General features: G+C 42.0%; 1 pseudogene; it reads right to left on the reverse strand.

Moving 5' to 3' along the window:
* Nucleotides 1-15,092: 15,092 nt before the first annotated feature.
* Nucleotides 15,093-16,981, reverse strand: LOC104849571 (annotated as a pseudogene).
* Between the last annotated feature and the right edge of the window lie 505 nt (nucleotides 16,982-17,486).

Below are 17,486 nucleotides of genomic sequence, written 5' to 3' on the forward strand. Positions count from 1 at the left end.
GCCAGGAGACTGTCCCCTCAGAGGGGCTTCTTGCGATGGGCATAGAGCTCCAGGCAATGCCACCACAGCTCTGCAAACTGGCTTCCCCACACTAGAGGGCAGGCGGACAGTGTAATGCAAAGGGTTGTATTACAGGTAAAAGGACAGATTTTGGCGTTTCCTTGGTTTCACGAGGCACTGTACTCCCAGCTGACTCTCCTGCCAGCACTAGGAACAGAAGAACAAGCTGCTTTACAGCTGAAGGCCTTCAAGCTACAAGGGTAATACGACTTGTGTGAGTCACATGTTTTGAAAAGGGAGTGTGGAGATTTTTATCTTGCTCTGTCGGATCCAATACCCCAGTTCTATTAAGCGATATGTCTTCAAAGTAGAGTCCTTCCCCCCACAGTTTTATTTTAAATTATGGCAAAAAAGTAACAAAATGTACTAGCTTAGCCATTTTCGTGTGTACAGTTCATTGGTATTAAGTATATTCACACTGTTGTGCAACATATCTCTAAAACGTTTTCGTTTTGCCAGTCTGAAATTCTATACCCCTTGAGTAACAACTCCCCATTTCTCCCTCCACTGGCAGCCACCATTGTCCTTTCTGCTTTGATGAGTGTGGCTACTCCAGACACCTTGTTTAAATGGAATAATACAGTATTTTTCTCTTTGGTTGGGTTGTTTTACTTAGCATATCCGGCAGGTTCATCTGTGTTGTAGCAGGTGACCTAATTTCCTTGTCATCATCATCGTCTTGGTTCTCTTCCTCTTCCTCCCCTTCCCCTTTCTGTTTCTCTGTCTCCTCCTCCTCTTTTCTGTTGTACTGTGGACTGGGCTCAAGGCCTTCACACTGCTATGTCCCTATCCCTTTTATTTATTTATCTTTTTAACTTGAGACAGGATCTTGCAAAGGGAGATCCTCTTGCCTCAGTCTTACAGGCTTTCTTCTTTTTAAAGGCTGAATAATATTTCACTGTACGTATATATCACCTTTTGTTTATCCATCCTTCCTTTGATGCACATATTTGGGTTCTACTTCTTGGCTGTTGTGGATAATGCTGCAGGGAATGAGTGAGGAATGCCTTTGAGAACAACAGATTTTTTGGGAAGGCGTACTGGGGATCGAACTCAGGACGTTGTGCTTTCAAGGCAGGCTGTGGAACCACTGAGCTAAATCCCCAGTGAGTAGCGCCTTTGAAAGTAAAGACATTTGCATGCACATAAAGATATAAGTCCACGCTCAAGTATGGTGTGCACACCTAGGCATAACCTGCCTTTGAATATATCTTGGAGCAAATAAGCAATCATATTTTCATGAAATAATTTCAGATTTTAAAAACTTTTGTCATATTAACAGAATATTAAAATACAATGCAGGGCCGACGATTTAACTCAGTGGTTCCACTGCCTGCTTCGTAAGGGCAAAGTCCTGAGTTTGATCCCTGCTATGAAAAAAAAAATACAATGCAAATATTTTTTTTAAAGTTTTGAAATGATTTTCTGAATTCCAAATAGTGAGTCTGATTTATAAATTAATTGGCTTAGATCTTAAGTGTTTTTTTTCTTAGCTTCATGTCTTGCAACTGCCAGTCAGATTTTCTCAGGGCTCAGACAGTGGTACTTTGCCATGAGAATGGCTTTGCTATAGATATGTTTGGTAGGACAATACCACATTCAAGGTTTTTTGTTTTTCCTGTTCTGTTTTAAGATGGATGTCAAGACAGCTTTAGGCCAGAGTTTTACAAGCAGTAAGAAATGGAAATACATTTTATGTCACAATCTAGAATGCATAAACACATGTATCTGGATGCTATGGTTTGGCCCCAGAATGTCCCCCCAAGGACCTATGTGTTAAGATTTGGTCTCTTGTTGGCACTGTTGGAAGGTAGCAGATGTTTTAAGAGCTAGGGCCTGGTGAGAGCCTTTTGTGTAATTAGGCGTAAACCTTCAAAGGGGGTATTGGAACCCCAGCTCCTTCCTCCTCTTCTCTCTTTTGATTCCTGGCCCTGAGGGGAGCTGCCACACACTTCGGCCATTATGGGCAGCATGGCCACAGGCCCAAAAGAAACAAGGCCAAATGATCCTGAACTGGAACTTCCACTGAAACTGCGGACCAGAATAACCCTTTTTTCTTTCTAAGTTGCTCCTCTCAGGTACTTGTTATAGCTGACTAACACTGGCTAAAGCAAAAATTCCATGAAATAATACTTATCCTCTGTGTGATACATTCATATTTTCCAGTCCAGGGCTATTTAAAGTATGGTCCAGAACTGTTTGTCATTGGTCAAGGAAGAGATCAGTGTAGAAATTAAGCATGAGTGTTGAGGAGGTGAAAAGATATTGATATCATTAGCCATTGGGGAAATGAATACAAAACCACAAGAAGGATGGCTACATTAAGAAACAGAGATGATAAGTGTTGCCAAGGTATGAAGAAATTAGAAACCTCACACACTGCCGGTGGAGGGGAAAATGGAACAGCTTCTGTGGAAATCAGTCTAGCAGTTCCTCAAAAAGTTCAACTCAATTATCATATGACCAGAAAGTTCCACTCCTAAGAGAAATGAGAATGTCCACCCAAAAATGTGTACGTGAGTATTCATAGCAATGTTGTTCCTAAGAGCCAAAAAGGGAAAATAACCCAAATGTTCACCAGCTGATGAATGGATAAACAAAATACAGGACATCTACATAAAGTAAAACATTATTCAACAATAAAAAGCAATTGAGTACTGTCACATGCTATAACACTGGTGAACCTTGAAAACATTGTTCTAAAAAAAGAAGCCAGCCGCAAAAGACCATGTAGTATATGATTCCCTTTACATAAAATGTCTAAAACAGACAAAAACCCATAGAAACAAAAAGTACATTAGTGAGTGGTTCCTGAGCGCTGAGGAGATGGGGGTCCAAAAAAAAAAAAAACCACAACGCCCCCTCCGGAGATTAATTGCTAATGGGTAGAAAGTTGGCTTTAGGAGTGAGGAAAATGTTCTAGAATGATTGTGGTGATGGTTCCATGACTCTGTGAATGTACTAAAAGCCACTGAATTGTAGATTTTAAATGGGTGAATTGTTGTACGTGAATTATCTCAATAAAGCTTCTAGGACCCAAAGAATAAGTATCTTGGGACCTTAGAGCCATTTAATACTACTGCGACATCCATGAGAAGGACCCTTTTTTGGTAATTCATTTTAAGTGTCTTACTGTATTTTACAAAAGTATCAGTCTCTAAATATTGTAACTTCAAAAAGGAAAAAAATCCCTGATCTTCCAACATAGATAATGTGAAGGCAATGTTAGAGTACATTTAATTATTTGAAAATATTATAGTTTTTCCTTTTTTCAATTAAAAAAAAAAAAAAGCCAGGCAGAGCCCTCTAAGTAAATACTTCCTACTTTACATACCTCACCTGTTTTTTTTTTATTTTCTCTTTTTAAATTTATTTTTATTTTAAAAAATATTTTAATTTTTAGTTTTATTAGTATACGTTTATAGTTCATGCAGGTTACAACCATCTTGGGGAGTGACTACATGTACATACCACAGGTTGTTCCCTTTTTTTCTCTCTCTCATTGGGTTTATTGGTACATTTTAGGTATACAGTACAGTTACATTCATTATTGGGATCTTGTACCTTTACATGACAGGTCTTGGTTCTCATTTTTCCCCCTTGTCCCTGACCTCCCTTCACCTCCTCCTTCCTCCCCTTTTTAAAATGTCCTTCCTCTCCCCCTGTCCTCCAATTCCTTCGTCTCATTTTTCATTCTTGTTGATATTATCATCTTAGCTCATGTTATGGCCTATAATGTTTGCATTAATTGGGGTTTCCACACACTGCACATCTTTATTCTACTTATTTCCACTTCTCCTCCATACCCCTTGCCCTTGTTTTCTTGGACCACTTCCCTACTGCAAGAGATCCATCTCCTTGTCTCCTTCTACTCATCCTTTATCATTTTCCTTGTTTGTACTTTGCCTCACTCAAATGAGAGATACCATATGGCATTTAAGCTTATGTGTCTGATTTATTTCACTCAACATTATATTTTTCTGGGTCATCCATTTTCCTACAATGAAGGAGGGTTCCTTTTTCACTACAGCCTCACCAGCATTTGTTATTGTTTAATTTCTTAATGGTTGCCATTATTTCTGGAGTAAGATGGAATTTAAGCACTGTTTCAATTTTCATTTCTCTAAAGGCCAGGGATGTTGAACATTTTTCATGCATTTGTCCACCATTTGTATTTCTTCCTCTTTGAAGTACCTGTTCATTTCTCTTGCCCATTTCTTGACTGGGTCTTTAAAAATTTTTTTTGTTTTTTTTTTTAGTTCTTTGTATACTCTAGACATTAGTCCTCTGACTTCACCTGTATTTTCCTCTTCCCTTATGTTTTTGGGCCACTTTGCCCAGCAAGATGTATTTCCATGATGACCCCTGTTTCCTGGGTGCTCATGTCGTTCATCTCTTGTATCTTTTACTATGATACTGACTTCTCTTTTGGTTTCATGCTAACCACCTGGGGCCAAGGGATATCATTTCAGCTTCTTTGATCTGAGAAATTCTTATTTCGTACCATTCCTCCTAGGGATAAACTGTCAGCTTTCAATCATTTTATTCAAAAGAGTGTCTTTCTTTCCTCCCACCCCATTTGGCCTAATTTTTTTATGTCCGTCTGGACCCATGCTACTACCCATTAATGATGCATAGTATTATGTTACTCTTGCCCCTCCTCTTTGTAGAACATACCCATTCAGCAGTATTAAAATTAAAAGTCAAGCTGGGAATTTAGCTCAGTGGCACTGCGCCTGCCTCACAAGGGACAAAAAATAAAATAAAATAAAAAATAAAAGTCAAATTACTTCTGATTGATAAAGCAGATAGAACTAAACCCTGTCAAGCTAAAGTTTTGCACCAAATAGAGGCAGTCTACATTTCATTACTCTCTTAGTTACTTTTCTCTCACTGCTAAGATAAAATACCTGACACTCAAAGTCAAAGTGGGAAAGGTTTATTTAGCTCACAGTCTGCAGAAGTTTCGGTCATGGTTGGCTGGCTTCAAGGCAGAGTGGTTCAGGCAGAGGGGTGTCGCAGAGAAGAATGAGTCCACGAGTTCACAGCACACAAAAGATGGCAAAACAAGCAAGGGAAACTTAGTAGTGTCTTTCTGCCCCTTTTATCCTATCCAGGCTACCAGGATTAGGGCAGTGCCAAACCAATCAGTGTACTGGTTTAATAATCACCCACCCTTAATCCTAGCATCACACATTCTAGATTCAGCCACCTCTGAAAAAGCCACCTACGATTGCACAAAGCTTTGGGGGGACATCTAATAGTAATAATTACTATCAGTCACTTCCAAGCTGCATTAGGCTGAGTTTGTGTCTCCACCATGGGAATGAGAAATTATAACAGAGGACTTGGGAGCAAGGGCTCTGAGAGTGAAATGTGTCAGTCAGAAAACTGGCTGAATTATATTTACCAGCTGTGTTACCTTGGGCAAGTTCCTTAACTTCTCTGTGCTTTTTCCTTTCTATAAAGTAGTAATTGTGGTTAGGTACATCCCTCAAGGGCTATTAAGAGGATTAAATGAGATAACATGAAAAGAGTCCTGACACAGTTTTTGTTTGTTTGTTTGTTTGTTTGTTTTTGGTACCGGGGATTGAACTTGGGTCTTTGTGATTGCAAGGCAGGCCACCAAAGCACTGAGCTAAATCCCCGGCACCTGACAGTTCTTGTCTTAAGGCAAGTGCTGTATAAATTTTAGCTGTTATTTCAACTGTTTTAAGTACCTACTCTGCATGCACTCACTAAAACTGAAGATCCCAGGAAAGGGGGAACAGGAATCAACCTCTCATGCAAACTGTGCTGGCCCTTGCCTTTTGGTAGAAACTCAATAATTCATTTAAGGTGTACAATAACCCTAGGAAGTATACTCTTTTGATTTATATTGCAGCAAAGATCAGAAATATTAAGTTTAAAAAAAGCAGGATGTGATGCTGCATGTTCTGTAATCCCAGCACTCTTGGAGGCTGGGGCAGGAGGGTTATAAATTTGAGTTCAACCTGGGAAATTTAGAAACTTAATGAGACTCTTTCAAAAAATGAAATAAATAAGAAGTGGGAATGTAGCTCAGCATATGGGTCTTGGGCTCAAGCCTCAATAACACACACACACACACACACACGCACACGCACATGCACACACAGGGCTACTGTCCAAATAGGATGAAAAAACTGATGATTTTTAAAAATTCATTAAGTTTATTGGTACATTTTAGGTATACAATATGATGACATTCATCACTGGGAATTTGTATCTTTACATGATATAGCTTTATTGGTTGTTATTTTTTTCTCCATTCCACCACCCTCCCTCCCACCCCTCCATCCCTCCCTATTTACAAAAACTTTGTTTCCACTTTTTCCTTTTCTAATATTTATTCTTTCCCTTCCTTTACCCCTCCCACTTACCTTTCCCCTTTGGGCCTTATCTTCCTATTTCACATTATCTACTCTATGGTTTGAACCTTATTTACACTTTTGGCTTCTCACACCAGAGAAACTATTTGGTATTTACACATGTGCATCCTATTTATTTCACTTAAGAGCATGGCCTCAATGAGCATTTATTTATCTATAAATGTCTCTAGTTTATCATTCTTTATGGCTGAGTAGGACTCCATTTTATAGGAAAAAACATATCTTCTTTATCCTATCTCCAGTTGATGGGCAATTGGACTGTTTCCAAATTTTAGCTATTACAAACGGTGCCGCTATAAACATGGGTGCACATATATCTCTGAGGTATGATTCTTTTAATTCTTTTAGAAAGATATCCAACAGGGGGATAGCTGGGTTGAATAGAACCTCTTAATCCTAGTTTTTTGAGATATCTCCATACTGATTTCCACAGTGGTTGCACTATTCTATACTCCCACCAACAATGGAGAAGCTTTCTTTTTTCCCCATAGTCCTGCCAGCATTTGTTATTGGTTGATTTCTTGGTGGGGAGAGTACTAGGCATCAAACTCGGGACCTTGTGCTTGTGAGGCAGGCGGCAGAACCACTGAGCCACATCCCTGGCCCTTGGTTGATTTCTCGATAGCAGCCATTCTTTCTGGAGTGAGGTGGAATCTGTGTTGTTTTTATTTGTATCTCTTGAATGACTAGTGATACTGAACATTTTTTATATGACTATTTGATGTTTCTGCTTCTTTGTCTGAGAAATGTCTGCTCCTTTCAGATGCCCATTTTTGGACTGGGTCTTTAAATTTAGGAGGTCTGATTTTTTTAAGTCCTCTAAATATTTTAGATAGTAGACCTTTGTCTGAGGAACAGCTGGTGAAAATTTTTTCCCACATCGTAGGCTGTCTCTTCACTCTGTTGGTGGTTTATTTTGCTGTGCAGAAGCTTTTTAATAAGATGAGATCCCACTTGTTGGTTCTTTGTGCCAGTTCCTGTGCAACTCAGGTTTTGTTAGTAGTCTTTTCCTACTCCAGTGTCTTCAAGAGTTTTGCCTAACCTTTCTTCCAGGCAGTTGAATGTTTCTGAAAAAACTAATGCTTTAAGGTCTTGTCTGGACCGTCCTCCTCCCAAGGTCAAAGTACCAGTAAGCAGGAGGTGATGCTTAAATGTCCATCTGAGGCTCTGAAAATCCTGGCTTCCCAGGTCCTGAAATACCCCCTTGGTCTAGCTTATACAGAGCCTACTCACACATCTGCTCAGGTTGGCCTTTATCCCTTAAAGAAGTCTGTTGAGAAGGAAACTGTAACATTCCATCCGGATGGCCAGTGAGCAACAGAGCAGTGTCTGGAACTCAGGTCCTCTGATGACCATGACCACTGACTGCAGGCAATTCCACAATCATGGTAGCAATGGCCCTGCATGGGGCATGGATTCTCAGGGGGAATATGCCAGGATCCTACATATCTTGCCACAACAGCTCTTAACAGTCCCCTTTTCTCCTGATAATTTCTGCTGGCTCTTGCTGACTTTTCCTACAAGTGGTCTGCAGGGAGATCCATGGTAGCTCATCAGAGAGGGTCTCATAATCTTAAGCCTGAAAAGGGAAGAGATTGGAATATTGTTTCTTTTCTTCCTAATCAGTACTTAGGACATATTGACTAAGATCGACTTCATTGAATCTGATTCTCATCCCAAGATTATAAGTTTCGCAAAATCTGAACCTGCTTGTGAAAATACAGATAACTTTGACTTATTCTTTATTGATGATCCATTGATAAGCTTTCTGTTGCTGTAACAAAATACTTGAGATAATCAATTTAAAAAGAGGAAGATTTACTTGGACTCATGGTTTCAGAGGTTTCAGTCTGCGGCCAGTTGGCCCTGCTGTTTTTGGGCCTGTGGCAGGCAGCACATCATGGCAGGAGTGCATGGCAGAAGGAGCTGCTCATCTTGTAGCAGCTGGGAAGCAAGACGAAGAGCAGGGGTTAGGTTTCCAATATCCCCTCCAAGAGTGTACTTCCAGTAACCTATCTTCTTTTCTGCCTTTTATAGTGTCCACCATCTTCCAAAAGTGCCATGGGCCGATCACTTATCCAGGCCATTATGGATGGTGCTTAATCATGTATAGAAATTGCTTGTTGAGTGAATTTAAAATCGAAATCTAAACTTTAGCATAAGTTCTGGGTTTCACCTAGTGACAGCTTCATTGTTGGGGTATCTTCATCCACTCACCCTGCACTGAACCATAGGCACCTTGATTAGTATGTTTATTATTATGTTTCAAGTATCCAACAAGAGCTGGGTACATATAGAAACTAAATAACCAAAAGTTTGTTTAATGGAAAAGGTATAGTGAATGATGGGTTTCAGGGGCAGATGACCAATGGATTAACAGCAAGGTGGACACACAGGTGTGTGGATTTGTGGCCAGACAGGTGGACAGAACCACAGTAATGATAGCACTGCTTTGTTGTACAGTTGTCAGCTGCTCTTAGGGCTTTGGGTGACTAAATGCTGGACTAACCTGGCAGAAAAATCTCAACTTTGGCCTGACTTTGAAAATAGAATATAATTAAGATTTATTTCTATGTTATTTATTTCATACTGTCACTTAGTTGGTTTTATTTTTCAATGATGATATGAATTTCAGATAAGGATGATTAATATCCCTTTGAAGGATTCTGGCTAAACCTTTAGCAATAGGAACTAACTGCCCATGACTTAGGTCAGCCCCGGTGTGACTCACTGGCACCCTAAGGAGTGTCCAACAGAGAGCTTCCAAGCCAATTTCTGACTCTCTGGAACACCATCCTTCTCACAACACGTCAGAGACCTTTTAAGAGTGAGTCAAATGGACAGGCTACACTCAGGTAGGCTGCAGGGTATGCCCCAAGTTATCTATTAATAGACATTGGCAGAAAATCTATTAGAGGGAGGCGTCCTCTGTTCCAGATGTGGCCTTGCCAACCTTTTGTGTTGGGTCTGCCAATCAAGTGTTGCCACTCTGCTCTCTACTCTGAGCTGGATAGCCCTTAGGCACCTCTGGCCCTGTCCAGCTGCCCCATCCCTGACTGCGTCTACCTGGCTGTTTGTCCCTCGGGCCTGTTTGCCCCAATATAGCTCAGTATGGCACAAGACAGGTCCAGTTAGTCAGTACAAATTGGCAAAATGTCCTGCAGAGTACACAGCTGAAGTCTTCCTAGTGATAATTCAACCTTTTGCTTCTATTTCTATCCACTGAGGCAACACAGAATAAGTCTACTCCTTCTTCTGCCTGGGGGTCCTCAGTGCTGAAGAAACTTGAAGACAAAGAGCATGTCCCTGTCAGACTTCTCTCCAGGCTGACAGCAATATATTATCAGGGTACTTGACTTCCACAGCCTCACTGTTCTGGATGTTTTCTGGCTTGTGATGGTCACTCCCCAGAAATTTTTTTTAGAAGACAGATAAACTGTTCCAGATTGGCAGAGCCTAAGAAGAGACATTGGATTTTAGACCAGAAAGGGGGGATTAGTGAGACAATGGATTTAATTTGAATAGGATCTGCAACTTAGTTAACAGTATGAATGTTAATTTCCTTGATTTGATCCCAAATTTCATCTTGGGACTTGTGGTTCATTGTTTTAGCTGTCCTGATTGGTCTGATTTTGAAAGTTGATATCACTGTCATCTTAGTTATCCCCGCCAAATTTGTATTGCTTCTGCATTTGATAAGAACATATGCAAAATCTTATCCAAGTCCTTATAAAAGACAGAAGTATTAAGTCTTCCTATCTTCAATTGACCAGTCTAATTGGGTGTGAAGCTGGCTGACAACACTTGTACTATCATCTAATCCACATTTTTCTCATTCAGCCACAGACACTGACTTCAGTTCAGACATTGACTTACTATACAATGTCATCAGTTTAGCATTTTCTTAATTCATCAGAACAGATAACACATGTTTAACAACTAGTGTGACTTGCCTTACTAGTTTAGGATTCAAATAAGATTCATAATTTCTTATTTCCCAGATGACTCTTGATTCCTCATGCTCCCACATCAATTAGTTCTATGGGCTGCTGCTACAGAGCATGGCAAGCTTTGAGATTTAAAACAGTATCAAGTTCTTTCTGGAGGCTCCGTGGAGGGTGTGTTTTAGGCCTCTGCTTAGCCCCGGGGCTGCCTGCATCCCAGACCTTTGCATTCCTTGACTCGCAGGTGCAACACAACATTCTGCCTCCATGTTCACCTGGCCTCCCCGCAGCGTGTGTCTCTTCATGTCTCTTCTTCTTATACAGATACCATTTGGGTTACACTTAGGCCCCACTCTAATCCAGTAGGACCTCATCTTAACTAATCACGCTATTTACAAATAAAGTCCATTCTGAGGTTCCAGGAAGACATGTACTTTGAAAGGATACTCCTCAGTCCAGTGCATTAAATAAACCAAATCCCTGTCTCTGGTTACCTGTGTGTGGTTGTATAGTCTATACTATGCAATACTTGGCCAATCTCTCTCCCTCTCCTCCCTCCCTCCCTCCCTCTCTCTCCCTCTCCTCTCTCTCCCTCTCTCTCTCTCTCTCTCTCTGCCACCTGTTTTGCTATTGAAACCAGAAGGCCTCACTCAGTCCTGTACTGATGCAATATTACAACTCTCTTCAAAAACCAGGGAGTCTTCCCCTGTGTCGTGCACAGGCAGGAATGCCACACACCTGGACTACTGTCAACCTTCTCTGCAGAAGCAGCTGGGCTGGATGAGAATATGATCAAGTCACCATTTTCACACATCCTCTTCACACCTGGTTAGGCCACCTGCCCCCCCCCCCAAATCTTGGTCACTTCCGATGGAGCCCATCCATGGCTTCAGGCCCTTTTAGTCCACCAGAGATTTACAGATATTTGGCCTCCAGTGAGAGTCATTCTGATCCCTTGTTTCCCAAGACTCCTTGCCCCAGTGTAAATTTGCTCAGTTTCTTCCAGTAACCTGCTTTTCACCTTAGGAGAAGAGCCCAGTTGAGTCCTATTCTCAGGGTAATGGGTGGGGTGCTGTATTGCCCACATTTACATAACTGAGGATGACTTCTCACATGATTGTTGCAAGGATAAGGAGATTGGCTATCTCCTTCCCTGCTTGCTGGCTACTTTTAAGTATAAATTTATTGAGACAGAATTTTTTTTTTTTTTTAAAGCTTCACTTTCTAGGCACTCCATTACAAATCCGGTCCAGATTTGTACCATGAATTAATTTTCAAGTTTGGAAGCCAGAGGTCATTAAATTTACCCCCACTTGCACATTCTTCCTTTTTGAAACTGGCAAACATTTCACACTTCCCTGACTTTTGGCCCCTTTCCCAAATTCTCAGAAAATGCAGACAGTGGCTTTGCAATCATGTCCCTGAGTTCTGAGGAGATGCATCTGAAACCTGAGCTCATGCTGCCTCCGCCACCTCTGTACTGATCTCCAGCTTGACATTCTCCTTCTGGAATTTGCCTTTTTTGCTTTCCGGTTTGGGAATTACTCTTCTTGAGCGAGAACAACATGATGCATTAAAAATGTTGCCTTCTCCACTGAGTCTGGGGCCTGGCTCTTCCTCATTTTTCTTGTTCCAAATAATTTTCTAAAATAATGTTTCTGGGGTTAGGGATTTAGCTCAATGGTTCTGCCGCCTGCCTTGTAAGCACAAGGTCCCAAGTTCAATCCCCTATAACAACCAAAAAAAAAAAAAAAATTGAAACTGTAAAATAATGTTGCTGTGGTTTCTGCCATTTGTTTAAACCTCAGCTCAGTTTACAAGTCAGTATTTTTAATACCAGTCTTAGTGTTTGTGCTGCTTTTTGGCATTTGTTTTTTGGCCTTCTGTCCCCTCCCGTGGTCTGGCATGTCCTTTGAAATTCTCAACTCAGGATTAGAAGTGGTTTCTTTAGATGATCCCTTTTCTCCCCAGTTTGCCTTTCTTCTCAGTGAGGTTTTTAGTTATCCCTTGACCCACATATATTTGTGGAGCAACTACTATATATGTGTTAGGTACAGCACTGGGCACCATGGAATAAAACCAGATGTGGTGCTTTCTCTTACAAACTTAAGGGAAACTTATACATTATTAGAAGAATTACATAAATAAATATAATGGTATAGCTACAGTAATTGTGAACAAGAGGCACATAGTGCTGTAAAAGTTTATAAAGAATTCTTTTTTTTTTTTTTGTCTTTAAAGCTAATTAAAGTTGCAAGGAAGGTATCACTGAGATCTAAATGGTGAGCCGGATGAATTTACTGAAGTCAGAAAAGGAGAAGGAAATAATCCAATTAAAAATTAGGCAATAGATCTGAACAGACCCCTCACCCAACAACATGCAATTACAAGCATATGGGAAAGTGCTCAATGTCATATTCCTTAGAAAATTGCAAATTAAAACAGCACAGGGCTCGGGGTATAGTTCAGTGAAAGGCACCTTGCCTAGCATTCTAGAGGCCCTAGGTTCAATCCCCAGCAACAAACACCACACATATACCATCTATCTGTCTGACTATCTATCTATCTATCTATTATATATATATTCCCAAACACTGACAACAGCAAATAGTTATGAGGCCATATATAGAACAACAGGAACTCTGATTTATGTTTGGTAGGAATACAAAACTGTACAGCCACTTTAGTAGATAATTTTGTAGTTTCTAACAAAATTAAACACACTTTTACTATATAATCCAGCAATTGTGTTCCTTGGCATTTACCTAAATGGGATGAAAACTTATTTGTACAAAATCCTGCATCCAGGTGTTTATAAAAGCATTTTTATAATTGCCAAAGCTTGGAGGCTGACCAGATGTGCTTCAATAGAAGAAAAGATAAATAAACTGGTACATTCATATTAGTGTGATATTCAATTAAAAAAGAAATGAGCTATCAAGCCATGAAGATATGGAGCATATTAAAAGCAATTTTCTAGGTGAAACAGGCCAAACATAAAGGGCTATATCATCTAGAAAAGGCAAAACTATGGAGGCAATAAAAGAGAACAGTAGTTGTCAAGGATTGGGGGAAAGGAAGAACAATATTTTATGATACTATAAGGGTGGATTAAACTGTTATTAAACTGTTGTCCAAACCCATAAAACGCAAAGTGCAGAGTAAACCCTAACATAAACTATAGTTTTTGGGTGATAATAATGTGTCAGTGTTGGTTCATCAGTTATTACAAAGGTACCTACCACACTGGTTCAGGATACTGATGGTGGAGAAACCTGTGTGTAGAGCTGGATGGGAGATAAGGTAAGTAGAAAGGCTCTGTTCTCTCCCTTCATTTTTGCTATGAAATTAAACCTGATCTAAAAACAAAGTCTATTAATTTTTTAAAAGGAGGGGAGGGAGGAAGAAAGGAGTCTTCTAGGAAGAGAATAGTGCATGTAAAGGCCCTGTGGCATGGCCAAGGTTGGCAATTATGCAGGACTGAAGGAAGGCCATTGTGAGCAGAAGGAAGAATAAGATGGCTCTTGGCAGGACAGAGAGACAGGTGTGGCCCAGATTCTGCAGGGTCTTGTGAACTATTAAGCTATATTCTTTATTCTGAAAGTGCTGGGAAGCCACAGACTGGTCTTAGGGGTGCTCCAGTGAGATACAGATGGTGAGAATACAACCAGATTGCCTTTCAAAACACTCTGGCTACCATGTGAAGAATAAGAACGTATTGGCACTTGCAAAAGGGCCAGAGTTGACACAGGAGGCTAGGTAGGAAGCCAATGAGATAGCTCTGGTGAAAAATGAAGGTAGCCAGAATGAGCAGATGCTGTGGGACTGGAAAGAAAAAGTAAGACAAATTTAGGGTTTAAATTGGACAAAACTTGAAGGAAAATGAAATATAGGATGGAGGGGCCAAGCCTCTTTTCTTGGTTAATGTGCTTGTACAATACAAATTTTTTTTCCTGGCGCTTTTTTCCCCTCTTTAGCCATAGTCTCTTTTGAAGTGTTTGACTCATGCAGATATCCCAACTTGTTGAAATCTGCTTTCCTTGAGTGAAACTAGCAAGTCCTTTCTATACCACAAAAGACTCCATGATGAACCAGTTACTTTCTCCCAAATGTCCAGACACTTCTATGTCATAAACCAACACTGACACATGTTTTTAAAATTAGAGCTCATAGAGCAAATTAAACATTCTTGTGTCATCTGCAGGACAGGGAGTTGATACATTTTTTTTCTTATGCCAAAATCCAAGGACACTAACGTCTCTTATTTGAAATGACATAGAATTTGCATATAATCTAGGCATATCCTTCTGCATACTTTAAACCATTTCTAGATTTTTTTTCACAGTCTGTGTTACTTTTATTTCAATCAGGACGTAATCAAATCTATATATTCTAAAGTCAGTATAAAAGCTGAGTAAAAAGGCTCTCAGTTCATCAAGAGTGTGGATGAAGGGTGGACAAGAGTGTTAGGCCTGGCACCCGGAGGGGCCTGGGCCTCACCCTGGCAAGAGTGAAGGCAGGGCCAAATAGAAGGGGGCTCACAAAATATGGAGTAGCACTGGGGGACACTGCTGGCCACTTGAGTCCATTTACCTGTCCCCACATAGCAGGCAGAAACTCTGTGGCCAGCCTGGCTCAAACCAGGCCCAGAGGGAGCCGAGGCCTGGCTTGGATTCTATTAGCGCGTCCAAACCTTTACGGTGCTATCCACAGCCTCTGAGAAGAGCCGGCCCTGGGATGTGGCTGGAGCAGTCACAGAGCTCTGTGTGCAGATCATGTTGTCCATATTCCAGACCTGGAGGAGCCAGTTGCAGGATACACTGAAGACTTTGGTCTGGTCGGGTGTCAAGATGACTGCAGGAGTATACATAGTACCTACATGGCCTCTGAGGGTCCTCACCTGCCCCTTGGATTCCATGTGCCACACATGGATGAGGTTCTCACAGGTGCCACAGACAATGTGGGGATTCATCACAGCAATGGAGTAGACACTGCCACCAGACAGCTGCAGGACATGGATGCAGTCAAGGGTCTGGATGTCCCAGATCTTGATTGTCTAGTAGGAGCCACTGTAGCTTTAGGCTGCTACCAGGGCCCGAACACAGTGGTCGAGGCCTGTGAACTCCTTCTTCCTCTTTGGCTCAGTGCCCACAAGTCCCAAACATTGCTGGTCTTCAGGGAGCCACTGAAGAGCACACTGTGGGACGACACCAGCATACACACAGGGTTGTCGTGGGCCCGGATGATGTTCACCTTCTGCAGGTTTTGGATGTCCTACACGATGATTGTACAATCTGCACTATACTATCCAGTGGTATAGTTTGCACCCCTGGTTACAGAGAGCCAGCATGAAGCCATCATGGCATTCTAGTACTTTCTGGCACTTGTAGGTGGTACAGGTGTCCCATCTTTGATAGTCTTGTCAGAGGAGCAGCTAAAGAGCAGGTCACCCATGGAGCAGACACAGAGACACTGGACAGGACCCTATTGGCCCACAAAAGTCCCTTTGCTCTTGAAGATCTGCCGAGGGTCATAGGATCCTAGGATGCTCATGTTCAACTGTGCACTGATATGGGACAGCTCATCTTTCAACATGGATGTGTCCCTCTGGAACTCCATGAGGTCCTCACTGAGTTTGCTCTGGTTCTCATCCAGGACATCAAACTTGAGCTCAAGGCTCTTCTCTAGTTGGTCGATCTTCTCTGAGAGCTTGCCCAGCGTAGAGCATAAGAAGGCCGTCTCCTGGTTCCTTTGTGGCAGCACCACATGCATCTTGTGGAAGCGGTCATCTGTCTGCTGTCCTTCAGGCCCTCGAAGCAGTGTATCTCCAGATGTGTCTCGTATGTGTCCTGGTTTCCAATGTTTGCACACCCGTACTTGGAGTGGGGACATGATGTGCTCACATTCCTTGAGGCGAGCTTCCAGGTTCATCCTGAGGAGGGGAGGACAGCTGGGGTTTTTGGGGCAGTGCACCAGCCTGTAGTTGCACTGAGCTTTATGGTGAAGGGGAACCCCTGGGGGGCCACCTCAAAGACACTGGGCTTCCCCACGCCTGCCACCCGACAGCCATGCCTACAGTGAATGAAGAGCTCCCCAACTGCTCAGCCACTGCAATGTTGTTTACTACTATTAGCTTGGTGTTGTCCACAGGACACTTCTCTGACTTCAAGGCACATCTTGTCCTTGCGTGGTGACCACAGGGTCCTGGCACGTGCTGCAGCATAGCTGGAAGCACAGATTTATTGAGGGCTGCTCAGCAAACACCAGCGACTTCTCAGGCAGTGAGAACGTGGAGCACAGGGACACTCTGAACTCGGAACGGCAGGGAGTGCTGATGGGGGGCACGCTGTCTTCCTCATCCAGAGTAGGCAAGGGTGCTGGAGGAGGGAGGTGTCCTTCGGTACCATTTGTATGTGCTGCTCCCATCAGCTTTGGTGATAGTGGTGGTGGCTGAAAAGGCAGGCCCAAAGGTCACTTCCATTCTGGTCCCAGTGCTGATGTCTGGGGAGGGAAGGTTGGTGGCTCCCAGCAGAATCAGATGTAGTGGGCGCTCTTGCCCGATCTCATGCTCTAGAGAGGCATCCAGGGTCCTTGGGTAGCCTCCCCCTCCCACTGCCCAGGAGCAGCAAGCACCACCTCCACCTTCTTCATGCCCCCTCTGCCGCTCCATTTCTAGATTATTTATAATACCTAAAACAATGTAAATGCTATGTAAATATCTGTTATCCTGGTTTAGTGAATGAGGGCAAGAAAAAATCTGTACGTATTCAATACAGGCACATTTTTCCCAAATAACTCTGATGTACGTTTGACTGATGCCACAGATGCAGAACTTGGGGTTTGGAGGGAGCCACTGTAATTTTTACCAAGTCCCAAGTACTGTTCAGACTGCATTAGCTCCTTGACTCCTCCCAAGAACATAATGGAGCAGTATGGTTGTCAACCTCATTTACAGATGGGGTAGCTGAGACACAGGGGTTAGATGACTTGTCTGCTCACACAGCCAGGATCTGAAACCTGGCTGTGGAGTCCAGGTTAGCCATTATTTGATTGACTCCCAAATGTGGTCTTT

The sequence above is a fragment of the Fukomys damarensis genome, unplaced genomic scaffold (genome assembly GCF_012274545.1).
Source record: "Fukomys damarensis isolate Sample0158 unplaced genomic scaffold, DMR_v1.0_HiC HiC_scaffold_33, whole genome shotgun sequence".
In the NCBI taxonomy this organism is placed as follows: Eukaryota; Metazoa; Chordata; class Mammalia; order Rodentia; family Bathyergidae; genus Fukomys; species Fukomys damarensis.